We start from the raw sequence: 15,052 nt of genomic DNA on the forward strand, positions 1-15,052 counted from the left end.
TTTTTAATCAACCCAAAAAAAGGTAGCACAGGATGCTGACTTTACATCGTTTGCAACCTTTTTTTAAAAAAATATTTTATTTAAAAAAATTTAATTTTATTTTTTTAAAGATATTTTATTTAAAAAAATTTAATTTTATTTTTTTTAAAAATATTTTATTTAAAAAATTTAATTTTTATTTTTTTAATTATTTTATTTAAAAATGTTATTTTTAAAAAAAATATTTAAAAATATTTTATTTTTTAAAAAATATTTTATTTTTTAAAAAATATTTTATTTTTTTAAAAAATATTTTATTTTTTAAAAAATATTTTATTTTAAAAAAATATTTTATTTTTTTAAAAAATATTTTATTTAAAAATTTTAATTTTATTTTTTTAATTATTTTATTTTAAAATGTTATTTTTTAAAAAATATTTAAAAATATTTTATTTTTTAAAAAATATTTTATTTTTTAAAAAAATTATTTTAAAAATATTTAATTTTTTAAAAATATTTTAAGTGTTTTATTTTTAAAAAAATGTTTAATTTTTAATTTTTTAATTTTATTTTTTAAAAAACATAATTTATTTTAAATTTTTTAATTTTAAAAGTCCACCCACCTTAAAGTTGCCAAAGTGGAGAAAAATGGACAAAGAAGATTTACAGCAATGAAAAACTCAACCACCCGCAGCTTCCAGGCTGTTTGCTAGCTCTGCTCTAGAGGATGCCCCGGCAAGAATACCTCTGAGAATGTGCAGAGTGCATCTACTTGACTACATCCCTGAGTCAATCTGTCTTGTTGGATGAGTGAACCATTGAAACAAGTTTTATATGATTACCTGCTGGAAGGTTGTGCCTTGCATTGTGGGCTGGTTAGAATCCACACTGCAAAAGAGTGAGAAAGAAAGAAAGAAAGAAAGAAAGAAAGAAAGAAAGAAAGAAAGAAAGAAAGAAAGAGAAAGAGTAAGAAAGAAAGAAAGGAAAAGAGAAAGAAAGAAGTGCAGCTCCTCTGGGCTGTAAGTTTTAGATGTGGTACAGGGTCCCCTAAAGAAGGATTAAGGTAGCTATTTTGCCCCATAACATACTGGCAATCCTCAAACTGTGACCACAATTGAGCCCAAAACCTACGTTGCTAAGTGAAACAAGTGAGTTTGCCCGATTTTACGACTTTCCTTGCCTCCGCAGTTAAGCAAATCGTGGCTTTTGTTAGGTTACTAATGTGGTTGTGAAGTGACTGGCTTCCCCATCGATTTTAGTCGTCAGGAGGTTGCAAAATGGGATCCCATGACCCTGCAACCGTCATAAGTACGAACCAGTTGCCAAGCCTCTGAATTTTAATTGTGTAACCACAGGGATCCTGCAACGGTCATAAGTGTGAAAAAGTCCCTTTTTTCTGTGCCCTTTGTTAACTCCCAGTGGTCACTAAATGGGACAGTTGTAAGTTGAGGACTACCTGTACATAAAAGAGCCAGCTTTTTGGGGGTGTCAGCTGTGCTGGAAACCCCGAAGTTTTAAAAATGAAGGTGAATTTGTCTGCTTTCCATCCCTAGCTTGCAGATCTTTAAGCAATGGGTCCTTAACTTGACCCATTATTTATTTGCATAATTCAGGGTAGTTTAATTAGATTTCAATCCTAACCTTATAAACAAGGTTATAAATCCGGGAGCCTTGTGACCCAGAGAAAGTAGCTTCAATATATTGCTGTTGCAAAGCTGAATCTGGGATGTAAAACGAAGAAAACTCTATAATAAAAATACTGAAAACAAAAAGAAAGTAGTTTCAACGTTTTCCTGATTACCTCAACAATCATTCTGTGAATGCTTTCTTTCTTTAAGGTTTAAAGTTTGCTACTTTCTATTCCCCACCCTTATTTTTCTATCTTGAGGATGGTAAGTTTCACAAAGTTCAATGGAATTTACTTCCTTATAAATGGGCATAAGATTAATTACCCTGTCTGGCAAGTTTTGTGTAGCACTCCTATTTTTTTTTAAAGAAATGTTACTGTTGTATAAATAAGACTTAAAGCAATAATAATGCACTGACTTGAGGGAAGGAATCTAATATTTATTGTGGGTTCATTGCATAGCCAACTAGATGTTTAGTCTTAAAATTAGAATAGAATAGAATAAGGAATAGAATAGAATAAGAAATAGAATAGAATAGAATAAGGAATAGAATAGAATAAGGAATAGAATAGAATAAGGAATAGAATAGAATAAAATAAGGAATAGAATAGAATAAGGAATAGAATAGAATAAGAAATAGAATAAGAAATAGAATAGAATAAGAAATAGAATAGAATAAAATAAGGAATAGAATAGAATAAGGAATAGAATAGAATAAGGAATAGAATAGAATAAGGAATAGAATAGAATAAGAAATAGAATAGAATAAAATAAGGAATAGAATAGAATAAGGAATAGAGTAGAATAAAATAAGGAATAGAATAGAATAAGAAATAGAATAGAATAAAATAAGGAATAGAATAGAATAAGGAATAAAATAAAACAAGGAATAGAATAGAATAAGGAGTAAAATAAAATAAGGAATAGAATAGAATAAGGAGTGATTGATAAGAGAGACAGATGATAGGAATATAGATAGATAGAATGAAAGAAAGATAATAGATTGATAGCTAATAGAGAGCTAGATGATAGATGATACATTGATAGATCGATAGGTAGACAGGAAGACAGACAGATGATAGATAGAAAAATTAAAAAAAATAAAATTAATAATAAAAAAGAATAAGGAGTAAAATAAAATAAGGAATAGAATAGAATAAGGAGTAGAATAGAATAAGGAACAGAATAAAATAAGGAATAGAATAGAATAGATGATGGAGAACCTTTTTGGTACCAAGTACCCAACCCGGAACGCGCGTGCATGTGCGATCATGCGCGAGCATGCACACACCGAGCGCCAGAAACCCGAAGACCACCTCGGTTGGACTGAGAGGGAGGAACTGGTTCAAAATCAGACTTGAAATATAGTAGACTAAGACCTCCACTAAAACCTCCATATTTTGTTCCTTTGGAGAACTGTTATGGCTTTGAATTCTTCCTTGCAATATTCCCAATGGCCACGAGATGGCCCCAGAGGGAGACGGAGCACTTACTGCTCTCTAGTGATGGCCTGGTTTATTGCAGCCCAGCTCTGCTGGCAGTCAGGCACCTATTATACATTGCTAACGTTGCAATGGAGAGATCTAGTCCTAATTTTTCCCCACTGATGTTTCTATGCATTCCTTTCCATGCAACGCTTTGAATCACAGGTAAACCCCGCCCACTTCCCTCCCACCGTTTCCACCCAGCTTGTACTTCCGAGCGTGACGTCGGCCCTCATTAACATACAGTTCCCAGCAGCCTTTGCAGCACCGGATCCGCTTGGGAGTGCGGAAATCGGGGCGCCGTTTCGCGTCCAACATGCAAAACCGAGTTGCAAAATGCATCAGTTTACAGGCTACAAGATAGGCGATCGCTCTGATAAGATTGCATTTGGGGATCACCGTGGCTTGATTCGTGGTCGCGTGGTTCGGCCTCGAAACGATTGGCAAGGTCTCGTTAGCTTTGCGCAGTGGCAGTATCGTAGCCAATGAGGTTTATCCGAGGCGCGATTATTGCTAATTGAAAACTTTTCCCAATACCCCGCCATGACGACTTGAAATATAGTCGGCATTGGCAATTTTTGACAGTCTCTACGGAGACTGAAAATGGTGGTTTTAAAAATAGATTTGGAAACAAAATGAGGGCTAGCTCCTTGAGAAAGCTCAACGGCGCGTTTTTTGCGAGTATCGTCATTGACCTTGGAAACCTTTTAAGCGGGGTGGGGGGAGACTTCGAACCAGTTATTGTCCACGAAGCATATTAGCTAGGGAATTCTGGGAGTTGAAGTCCCCCGTCTTAAAGAAGTTAACAGAGACTGATCTACGGCAGGGGAAGTCTCCAACCTTGTGGACTTCAACTCCCAGAATCCCTCAGATGGCTGTGGAATTCTGGGAGTTGAAGTCCACCTGTCTTAAGGTTGAGAAAGAATGATCTAGAGCAGTGGTCCCCAACCCCCGGTCCGCGGACCGGTGCCGGGCCGTGGAGTACCTGGCACCGGGCCGCGCAGCGGCCGGGGCCATGATCGCTGCAGCGGCCAGGGGCCATGATCGCTGCAGCGGCCGGGGGACATGATCGCTGCAGTGCAAAGGCTCCTGGGCCATGCACAAAAGCTCCTGGGCCGTGCGCAAAGGCTCCAGGGAAGAGAGCCCCGCGCTGGTACGCACGTGATATATAAACAATCAATGTGTCGTCGCGAACAACGCCTCCCCACTCCTGCGCACGCTCAGTGGGCCACGGTAAAATTATCAAAGGCTGACTGGTCCGCGGCGATAAAAAGGTTGGGGACCACTGATCTAGAGGGGGAGGAGAGTCTCCAATCTTTGGCAATGTAAAACTTCTGGACTTCAACTCCCAGAATCCCTCAGCTAGCCATGTTGGCTGGGGGATTATGGGAGTTGAAGTCCATCCCTCTTTTAATGTTGAGGAAAAACGGATTTGTGGACTTCAATCCTGTGGACTTCACTCCCAGAATCCCTCAGCTAGCTATACTGGCTGGGGGATTCTGGGAGATGAAGTCCACCCCACTTAAAGTGAGAAAGACATATCTACGGCAGCGGAAGTCTCCAACCTTGTGGACTTCAACTCCCAGAATCCCTCAGCTAGCCACGCTGGCTGGGGGATTATGGGAGTTGAAGTCCATCCCTCTTAAAGTTGAGAAAACCGGATTTGTGGACTTCAATCCTGTGGACTTCAACTCCCAGAATCCCTCAGCTAGCCACGCTGGCTGGGGGATTCTGAGCGTTGAAGTCCACCCGTCTTAAAAGTTCCCCAAAGTTGAGAAACTTTTGCCCTTAAAGAGAGCAACGCCTCCAAGCAACAACGGGATTGATTGAAGAAGTTTCCCCTAATCCCCATCCAGGGGTGGGTGGGTGTGAGGCTTCCCCGTCCCCCGCCCCCCCTTGTCGTTCCCAAACAGGGTCGCTAGAGCAGTGTTTCTCAACCTTGGCCACTTGAAGATGTCTGGACTTCAACTCCCAGAATTCCCCAGCCAGCATTCGCTGGCTGGGGAATTCTGGGAGTTGAAGTCCCAGACATCTTCAAGTGGCCAAGGTTGAGAAACACTGCGCTAGGGGACGCTAGCGCCGCAGAGACGCCCGCGAGGCCTCCTTTCCTCCCTCCTCTCTCCCCCCCCCCGCCCTCTCCGCCCTCCAGCTGGCGCCCGCGCGGCGGGGGCGGGCCTGGGTGGGCTCTCGGCCACGCGCCCTGGGCGCGCTCCCGGGACAGCAGCGGCAGCACCAGCGCCTCCACTCCGGGCGGCGGCGGCGGCGGCAACATGGACGATCTGGGTGAGCCACGCGCCAACGGGGCTACCCCCCCCTCCCCTTAATTCCTTTTCTTTCTTTTTTGGGTAGGGGGTCTTTTGCTGCTATTGGTCTCTCTTCCCACGACCTCCCTCCCTTTACTTTGTTCTCTCTTTTTTTGGGGGGGGTCCCCCTCTCTTCACCCCCCCCCCACTCCCTTTGCTGCCTTAAATTGGGGAGGGGGTCTCTCTCTCTCTCTCTTTCTCTTTCTCTTTCTCTCTCTCTCTCTCTCCCTTTGGGTCGCTTCTAGTCCTCCCCTCCCTCCTTTCTCCCTTTGTGCTGCGCTTCCTTGACTTTCCCCAAGTGGGTTTGTTTTCCCCTTGCCCCGGGGTGGGTGGTCGTGGTTGGGTGGGGGGCGTGCGGTCGGCTGGGTTGCTCTCTTATCCCCCCCCCCCATCGCGATCCCTTCCTCGGGCAGGCGTCCGCCTCGTTTAACAACTCCCCCCCCCCCTACAAAACTCCCTTTAAAGTGTTGGGAGAAACTTCCGTCCCGTTTTGGGACATTCCCCGATCTCTCTGTCTCTCTCTCGCCCCCTCCTTTATAAATCCCTAAATGGACTTATTTTAAAGGGGGGGGGGTCCCTTGTGTCGTTGCGTCTCCTGCTTTGCTTCAGGGGAGGGAGCCTCCTTGGGGGTCCCCAAACTTCTTTCTTTCTTTCTTTCTTTCTTTCCATCCATACTTCCATCCTTCCTTTCTCCTCCCCTTCCTTCCTCCTTCCTTCCTTCCTTCCTCCCTCCCTCCCTGCCTGCCTCCTTCCTTTCTTCCTTCCTTCCTTCCTTCCTCCTCCCCTTCCCTTCCCCTTCCTTCCTTCCTTCTTTCTTTCCTTCCTTCCTCCCTCCCTCCCTCTTTCTTTCTTTCTTTCTTTCTTTCCTTCCATCCTTCCTTCCTCCTCCCCTTCCCTCCCCTCCCTTTCCTTCCTCCTTCCTTCCTTCCTCCCTCCCTCCCTCCCTCCTTTCTTCCTTCCTTCCTTCCTTCCTCCTCCCCTTCCCTTCCCCTTCCTTCCTTCCTTCCTTCCTTCTTTCTTTCCTTCCTTCCTCCCTCCCTCCCTCTTTCTTTCTTTCTTTCTTTCTTCTTTCTTTCCTTCCTTCCTTCCTTCCCTCCTTCCTCCTCCCCTTCCCTTCCCTCCCTCCCTTCTTTCTTTCTTTCTTTCTTTCTTTCTTTCCGGCCAGTTTTCTTTGGAGTTGAGTTTAAACTGGATCAGAAAAAAAAACAGGGGTTCCTCCCCCTCCCGTCCACCTGCCATGCGGGAAGCCCCCTCCCCAATCCTCTCTCTCTGAATTCAGCCCCCACCCCACCCCGCCCCTTGGCTTCAAGTTCACATATTTTTGCCCTCCAGCCTGGGATTGATCTCCCTCTTTCAGCCCCTTCCCCTCCTTTTTTAAAAATCATTTTTATTCAGCTTTTTAAAAACGTTTACAATTACACGTTTACAGCTCTCCGTTATCGGTATTCTTTTTCCTAAAGAATATTGTTTTATACATATGCCTCCTTGTTTCATGTTTAGTCGTTTTTACAATATATATATATATATAATATATATATATACAATGTTTACATCTGTTACTTTCTGAATGTGTACCATTTTGTTATATTTTCTATGTATTCCTTTGGCATTAATTTTACATCTCTTTTCAAGCCATTTACACCACCTAGTCTTATAGTAGTCCAGTTTCCGCTCTGTCTCTTAGTTCCATCGGCAATTTATCCATTTCCGCACATTCTAGCACCTTTTTTTATAATCTCTGTGTTTGAGGGAATGGTTTTTTGTTTCCAATTTGGGGCAAATGAGATTCTGGCTTCTTTTCGTTTTTGCTTGAGTCGGATTCACACAATGGAAGCTGAACTCCAGATGTGGGTTAGGCGTTCATATACTCTCTTTTTATCATGCTATTCCCCTCGCATGTATGTGCTTGTCGTTCCCGACTCTAGGGGGCGGTGCTCATCTCCGTTCCAAAGCCGAAGAGCCAGCGCTGTCCAAAGACGTCTCCGTGGTCACGTGGCCGGCATGGCTCAATGCCAAAGGCACACGGAACGCCGTTCCCTTCCCACCAAAGGTGGTCCCTATTTTTCCACTTGCATTTTTTAAACATGCTTTCGAACTGCTAGGTTGGCAGAAGCTGGGACAAGTCACGGGAGCTCACTCCGTTACGCGGTGCTAGGGATTCGAACCGCCAAACTGCCGATCCCCTTTCTGATCTTTAGCCACTGAGCCACCATGTCCTTTTATCGTGAAGTGTATTCACCCTCAAATCAATATATATATAATATTCACACCAGTTTTGAGGGCTGTCAGCAGTTTCCAAAGAGTCCTTAAATCCATTTTAGGCTTATGGAAAATCTTACTGAATCATAGGGCTGGAAGGGACCTCGGAAGGTCATCTAGCCCAACCCCCTGCTCAAGCCGGCCCTGGCAACTGCGCATGTGCCCAAAGAGAGAGTTTCCACAACTTCGGGGAAGGCCGATGAATTGTTCTCACTTCAAGTTGTGTAAAATCCCCTCCCCCCCAACAAGAAGTACCTTTAACCTGTTCTTCCTCCAGACCTGATGCCTTGGATCACAACACCCATCATCCCCCATCCAGCAAAGTTCCTCCACCCCACACCCTCCAGGCTGATGGGGCCTTTCCCCCCCCAAAACGCCTTCAAAGTATCTTCCCCAGTCATAATATTTAGGCATGACTTAAGCTGGCTTTGATATACATTGCATTTCCCCCCTCCCTGTTGTTTATATATCCCCGAGGAATACGAAGCTATTAGCAAAGGAAGCGACATTCAAAAGGGATTAAAAGCAGAGTTTGGTTAGAATATAAAGCTGCCAACAAAAGTTTGGAGTTTCCCCTGGTTGTTTTTTAATATCCAGCTTAGAAAAAACAGCATTTTTTTTGGTGAAAAAGTAGTTCTTCCTTTGAATGATTCTCTCTAATTCTTTTCTTTTTACGGAAAGGAACTTTTCCATGAAATTCGGGCGTGAAACTTGTGATTTGTAGCCTCCTATCAAACGGCACCTTATTCTGTGGGGTTCTCATTCCAGAACCAACAGGAATGGGACCAAGATCCATAAAATTGGGGGTGTAATTCCTGATTGGATTCACTGGGTTTTGGGGAAGGTGAATGTTGCATTATTAAGTCGAGCATTGGATGCAGAATTTCGGGTCCAATCTGATCAAAACTGAACCGGAGTTTAATGATTTCGCTTTCTCCGAGCACAAGACAGACAATAAACAATTTAGTGACTGCCCAAAATTATCCTAGCCCTGGAAAAAAGGCAACTTATGACCGTTTTTCACACTTACGACTGTTGCAACCTCCCCATTGTCACGTGATCAAAATTCAGGCACTTTCCAATTGATTCATACTTACGACAGTCACTGTGCCCCGGGGACACTTTTGCAACTGTCTCACCAGTGAGGTCCATGCGGAAGCCCGATGCCACTCAACAACAGTTGAGGGGTCCTAACTTCACTGCATTTAACCACTGAGCCGAGGTGGCGCAGTGGTTAAATGCAGCACTGCAGGCTACTTCAGCAGACTGCAGTTCTGCAGTTCGGCTGTTCAAATCTCACCGGCTCAGGGTTGACTCAGCCTTCCATCCTTCTGAGGTGGGTAAAATGAGGACCCGGATTGTTGTTGGGGGCAATATGCTGACTCTGTAAAAACCACTTAGAGAGGGCTGAAAGCCCTATGAAGCGGTATATACGTCTAACTGCTATTGCTATTGCTATTCACAACTGTGGTGTGTTTCACTTAACAGTGGTCTTAAAAGTGGAGCCAAACTCACTTAACAACAGTCTCGCTTAGCAACGGAACTTTTGGGGCTGCGTTGTCCCTCGAGGGATACCTGTGCATTGTTGGTTTGGCAGATGTATCTCAGGGTTTTCTCACACTCAACTTGTTACCTGCCAAGACATATACAACTGTTTTAAATGCTCAGATAGTCCTCTGTTTTACAACTGTAATCTGATCGTAAGCGGTAATGGCCATAAAACAAGGCATCACTTGGCTAATTTAAGAAGACTTTTTGTTTGTTCGCTTGTGGTGGGTTGTTTTTTTTTTTTTGTAAAAAGTTTTTTTATTTTCAAAACAAACATACAAATCCTCCTTCTTTACATACTGTAGAAAGTGTATCAGCTGGTTACAAAAGGCTTTTGTGCATCTCTTCCACCGTCATCAAATATAATTCATATTAATTCAAATATCTTAACTCAAATATTTATTATATTACCATCATCAAGCCTCCACTTTTATTTGACTATGATTATTTAAACGTCCATCATAAAATATACCAAGATTTAATACATAACCACATGCTGGCATTTCATTTACTTATTTATAAAATCCTCCATTAACATTAAATCCTCATATCCTGTTTAGCTAAAACATTCATAATATTTAATACCAAAATTTTTCTAATCCCCCATGTATATAATTTATTATCATTATCCTTTCTTTATTTAACTATATCCTATATCATAACATTAGTTAAAATTTAACTGTGACTAATTTTGTTTTTTATTATTATTGTTATTAATATTATTTATATATAGTCCAAAAATATTTCTAACCTTCCCTTCTCATATCCAATTATTACTTATAACAACAGTATTGTATACATTACTATCATTATCAATTTTTATTTAACTATACCTATTAGTTAAAATTTAACTGTGACTAATTTTGTTTTTTTATTATTATTGTTATTAATAATCTTTATATATAGTCCAAAAATATTTCTAACCTTCCCTTCTCATATCCAATTATTACTTATCATAACAACTCAACATTGTATACATTACTATCATTATCAATTTTTATTTACCTATTAGTTAAAATTTAACTGTGACTAATTTTGTTTTTTATTATTATTGTTATTAATAATCTTTATATATAGTCCAAAAATATTTCTAACCTTCCCTTCTCATATCCAATTATTACTTATCATAACAACTCAACATTGTATACATTACTATCATTATCAATTTTTATTTAACTATACCTATTATCACTGAATTTAACTAAGTTTAGCTAATTTTGAATTATACTCTTCCATCTATCAACCTGTATCAACCTGTGGTGGGTTGTTAAATGAAACCACCTAAGTATTTTTTTTTTTAAAGCAACATCTGCTTTATCTCCGGATTCTCTACTTCTTCCCTTTATTCTTGCTCAGGCTTGAACAGGGATGCACCAAATTGCAAACTGGCCAACTCCTTCTTGATGATGGTCTTACAAAGGGTTTGATGTTGCGTGCCTTCCAGGAAACTGAGTCAAGGGAATCATGATTGAACGCTAGATCTTTGCATTGGGCTGGTGGAACGTAGAGGGAGCCGCTTTTAACTGTTTTATTTATTAAGAGACATACGTTGAATTGCAATTAAAAGCCCAACAGTTTCCGGAGAACCGAGTAGGGGAAACCTCCTCCAGGAGAGTCTTCGTTTTATTCCTGGTGTATGAAATGGCAGCGCTAATTTAAAATCAGCCGTAACGCCTACAAAAAAGGAGACTCTAAAAACAATCCAGAGATAAATCCATCCGACAGTTGTTCTGGCATCTTGGGACTCGGTTCTGCCCTTTTAATTAATCATCTTCCATTTTTACGGGAGGAATAAACACGGAAGGCTCATGAAGTTGTAAAAGGACTTAAATGGTTCTGTCGAAGCTTGGAGAGCCAGCGTCGCCTAGTGATTAAGGCAGCAGGTCAAAAAAAAACAACCCTGGGAGATTGGGAGTTCTAGTTTCCTCCTTAGACGTAAAAGCCGGCTGGGTGTCTTTGGGCCAGTCGACAGGAGACTGGGAGCTCTAGTCCCACCTTAGGCATGAAAGCCAGCTGGGTGACTTCGAGCAAATAACCAGAAGACTGGGAGTTGTAGTTCCTCCTTAGGTATAAAGCCCTGCTAGGTGAGTTTGGGTCAATCGACAAGAGACTGGGAGTAAGTCCGGCCTAGGCATGAAAGCCAGCTGGGTGACTTTAAGCCAATCACCAGGAGACTGGGAGTTCTAGTTCCACCTTAGGCATGAAAACCAGCTGGGTGGGCTAATAACCAGGAGACTGGGAGTTCTAGTCCCACCTTAGGCATGAAAACCAGCTGGGTGACTTTAAGCCAATCACCAGGAGACTGGGAGTTCTAGTCCCACCTTAGGCATGAAAGCCAGTTGGGTGATTTTAAGCCAATCACCAGGAGATTGGGAGTTCTAGTTCCACCTTAGGCATGAAAACCAGCTGGGTGACTTTGGGCCCATAACCAGAAGACTGGGAGTTCTAGTCCCACTTTAGGCATGAGAGCCAGCTGAGTGACTGTGGGCCAATTACCAGGAGACTGGGAGTTCTAGTCCCACTTTAAGCATGAAAACAGGCAGGATGACTTCACCCCAGTTCCTCTCCAGCCCAATCCACCTCCAAAGGGTTGTTGTTATGGGGACAGGTATGTTGAATATATTTGACCCTTGGTTTATTTGTAAGTAGAATCAAAGGCGTGTGTGTGTGTGCAAGTAAATAAATAATGTCTGCCTTCCCTTGTATCATAACAGCGGTCATCTAAAAAAATGAGATATTTCAGAATACATGCGGATTATCTGAGGATTTCAGACCTCTCCTATCTTCCTCGCACGGTTTTTGATTTCCACCAACGGTTTTCCCAGTAGCCGCGACCACTGCTTTGGTTAAGGACAAGCACTTTGACGTCATTTGCGAACCCACCAAAGAGACACACTCCCACCTGCTCCAGACCTCCCGGGTACTCAAAACGCACGAGCTACAGCTGTTGGCATCCCATAAAATTGAAATATTTATCTCAAACTCCGGCCACCAGCCGCTCAATCATCCAAATGAGGCTTCCCCCAGCGACTTTTCTTTCTTTTTAAAAAAAGAAACGAATTCTGTGATTATTATTATTGTTATTTTTGACACCTGTTCTGTGGCTCAAAAGGGACGCGGCGGCTCAGGGGCCAAGACGCTGAGCTTGTCGGTCTGGAAGGTCAGCAGTTTGGCGGTTCGAATCCCTAGCGCCGCGTAACGGAGTGAGCTCCCGTTACTCATCCCAGCTTCTGCCAACCTAGCAGTTCGAAAGCATGTAAAAAATACAAGTAGAAAAATAAGAACCGCCTTTGCTGGGAAGGGAACAGCGTTCCGTGCGTCTTCAGCGTTGAGTCATGCCGGCCACATGACCACGGAGACGTCTTCGGACAGCGCTGGCTCTTCGGCTTTGAAACGGAGATGAGCATCGCCCCCAAGAGTCGGGAACGACTAGCACAGATGTGCGAGGGGAACCTTTACCTTACCCATAATAACTGCTTTGCTTAGCAATGTAGAGTTTGGTTCCAATGGTGGCTGTAAATCCAGAACAGCCTGTAGTTGGTATTTACAAAGCATTTAACGTTGAATTGATGGCCCAGTGTGTTAATTTGAGAAACTGTCGGTACCAATACGTCCCTAGAATCAATCTGGTATAGTGTATCTCAGACAGACAGACAGACGGGAAGGAACTCAGTCTGTTTCCAAACTAAGCTTTTCCCCCTTGCTTTTGAAAGAATTCTTATTTATCCCACGTCAACTGAGATCTGCCTCAATCCAAGGAATGCCGTATGTGGATTCACATATGGCAATTCCACACGGTTTATTTTTGGAATGCGTTCATCAAGTTGTATATTTTATGACACATCTTTTATCGATTATGCTGGTTTTGATTGATTGCATCAACTCCCTGATTTTGGACTGGCCCCATCAAAATGGATCCCAGATTTTGAATAAATTGACTTCAGCTCGCTCCTCTTCGCCCTACTTCTCTCCCACCCCAAAATTCCCTGTACACAGTGGTGTTCTGGGCCAATTTTTTTTTCAACCTTGGCTGGTTTAAGGGCCGTGTTGTTAAGTGAAGCGCTGCAGTTGTTCAGTTAGTCCTGCGGCCGTTAAGCGAATACAGAGATTCCCCATTGACTTGGCTTGTCAGAAGGCCGGAAATGGGGAATCGCACGACCTCAGGACACTGTGACCGTTGTAAGTACGAACCAGTTGACAAGTGTCTGAATAGAATTCTTCATTGGCCAAGTGTGATTGTGTACACACAAGGAATTTGTCTTCGGTTCGTAAGCTCTCAGTGTACATACGAGATATAAATGATAAATCATCATAGCCATGACTATGATGGCTATGATGATTTATTTACAGATCCCTCGCATCCTGGACATAAATTGTTTCAACTTTTATCCTCAAAACGGGTATTGCACACCAGAACAACTAGACAAAAGGACAGTTTTCCCCCTGAATGCCATCGCTCTGCTTAACAACTAATTCCCACAACGCTGTCAATAATTTACTAAGAATGTATTACTATTCTTCTTCTCTTCCTTCCTAGTATCTCTCTCTCTCCCCACTTATGACTATAGCCATGTTGCTTCTATCTTTCAATTTATTTTGTTTTTATTTGTTTCCTAGATTTGATAGCTTATTAGTAACTACGACTATCGCTAAGTGTTGTGTCTATTTATTCTTGATGAATGTATTTTATTTTCTTTAGGTACACTGAGAGTATATGCACCAAAGATAAATTCCTTGTGTATCCAATCATACTTGGCCATAAATAAAGAATTCTATTCTATTCATCATTAAATGCATTCATCCTGAATCATAAGATACAGCACAGTGATAAGTCACCATTTTTAAAAAAAGTTTTTTATTTTATTTTATTATTTTCTTATGTTTTTTTTAATTTTTTTTAATTTAATTTTTTTATTTTTTTTTATTTTTTATTTTTTTTACAGTTTGGTATATTTTATTTTTCATTTTCATTTTCATACACTCACATATATACCCCATACAGTATTAAACAGTAATTGGATCAATTCCTCTTGTCGACAATGCCCCAGAAAATTAAAGCCCAATATACCTCTTCCATTCTCCATACACCTCTTTCTTCCACCACCCTCCAATTTTCTATCTTCCCTCCATCATCCCCCTCTACCCATCTTCCCCTCGCCCTCTACCACTCCTCTCTCCAGATCCACTCCCCCCCCCCTTTCACCTTCCCCCCCCCCTCTCTCCCATTCCTCTCTACCCATCTTTCTTCTTTCCTACTCCTCCTCCCCTCGGTGTATTTCCACTATATCAGTGTTTTTCAACCTTTTTTGTGCAAAGGCACACTTTTTTCATGAAAAAAATCACGAGGCACACCACCATTAGAAAATGTTAAATTTTTTTAACTCTGTGCCTATATTGACTATATATAAAGTAATTCTCTTTTTCCCACGGCACACCTTACACTATGTCACGGCACACTAGTGTGCCGCGGCACAGTGGTTGAAAAACACTGCACTATATGTTAATGTGTTTGGCTTATCCTATTTTTAAAGAAAAATTAGAGAAAAACAGTATACATGTGAAGTCACATTGCATTGAGATCTAACACATCGTGTCTAGCCAAATGTATATCCCTCCCTCCCTCCACCCTCCCCCCGACCCCCCTCTTCCTTCCCCCCCCCGACTTCCCAGAACTCGTACACGGTATAGAAAGTTTTTTATTAGCTAAACATTAAAAAACATTGGACATAGTGCGACATTTTTGGCATAAACATTTCCATATGATGATTGGATCTTACAACAATTACATTTTATATAAATTACATAGGTGTATGTAATCAGTCAGATTATCTGTCCGTTGATCCTTTCTTTT

At 41.8% G+C, this 15,052-nt stretch overlaps 1 non-coding gene across 1 annotated transcript; it reads left to right on the forward strand.

The window, feature by feature from the left end:
• The first annotated feature begins 3,547 nt into the window (after positions 1-3,547).
• LOC116517256 lies at positions 3,548-3,688 on the forward strand. Its single transcript, XR_004256431.1, has one exon. It is a non-coding gene; the product is annotated as a U4 spliceosomal RNA (small nuclear RNA).
• Positions 3,689-15,052: the final 11,364 nt, after the last annotated feature.

The sequence above is a fragment of the Thamnophis elegans genome, chromosome 13 (assembly GCF_009769535.1).
Source record: "Thamnophis elegans isolate rThaEle1 chromosome 13, rThaEle1.pri, whole genome shotgun sequence".
NCBI classification, from domain to species: Eukaryota; Metazoa; Chordata; class Lepidosauria; order Squamata; family Colubridae; genus Thamnophis; species Thamnophis elegans.